This window comes from Seriola lalandi, unplaced genomic scaffold, assembly GCF_002814215.2.
Source record: "Seriola lalandi dorsalis isolate HSWRI2012SDOR001 ecotype SW California unplaced genomic scaffold, Sedor1 jcf7180002011294, whole genome shotgun sequence".
In the NCBI taxonomy this organism is placed as follows: Eukaryota; Metazoa; Chordata; class Actinopteri; order Carangiformes; family Carangidae; genus Seriola; species Seriola lalandi.
The window spans coordinates 1-766 of NW_019481947.1; the positions used below are offsets into that span (position 1 = coordinate 1).

Below are 766 nucleotides of genomic sequence, written 5' to 3' on the forward strand. Positions count from 1 at the left end.
ACACAAGACTATGAGGGTGATTAGGAATTGTATGGAAAGGGTGGCCAAACTACAAATATTTCACTACAAGGATCTTCAAACTATAATTGAAAGGAAAATGTGAAAACTTCAGAGAAAATTGTTTGTTAATGATCATTTCATAAATTACCAATTTAATGTAAAATCATTTTACATCTGAAGACTAGCACAAGATTGTAAAACAGTCAAGATCAAGTAGTATTTCACTGTTGTACTATGCTGTATTGTTTTGGTTTTAGTTTTGTCAATTTGTGCTAAAAATAAATAAATTCAATGTACCTGGTAGCGAGTCATACGATCTTGTTTCATTTGCTCAAACTTGCGCTTGAGCTCTGTCTGTCGCTCCACCTTTTTCTGGGCGCGGCCAACGTAGATCAGCTTGCCATTCAACTCCTTCCCATTCATCTCATCCACCGCCTGTAGAAACCAAAAAAACCAAGTCAACTTTGTGGCCAGAAATGGCAGACATTTCCAGGTGGTCAGAAAATTGCTGGTTCATCTCTTACTTTCTGGGCATCCTCGTGCCTCTCAAAGCTGACGAACCCAAAGCCTCGAGACTTTCCGTTGTCATCTGTCATGACTCGGATACTCATGGCATTTCCTAGGCAAGAGAGATCTATATAACCTTAATAATTATATTTTGCTCCATTATGTTTTACTGCATGTACAGAAGCAGATCAACTCATTTGAAAAAGCTGTTGTTATAATAATAATAATAATAATAATAATAATAATAATAATAATAATA

General features: G+C 35.8%; 1 long non-coding RNA gene across 1 annotated transcript; it reads right to left on the minus strand.

Moving 5' to 3' along the window:
- Nucleotides 1-382: 382 nt before the first annotated feature.
- Nucleotides 383-753, minus strand: LOC147819947 (uncharacterized). The gene is made up of 2 exons (XR_015438552.1): nucleotides 525-753; nucleotides 383-435 (listed from the first exon to the last, which is right to left on the minus strand). It is a non-coding gene; the product is annotated as an uncharacterized LOC147819947 (long non-coding RNA).
- Nucleotides 754-766: the final 13 nt, after the last annotated feature.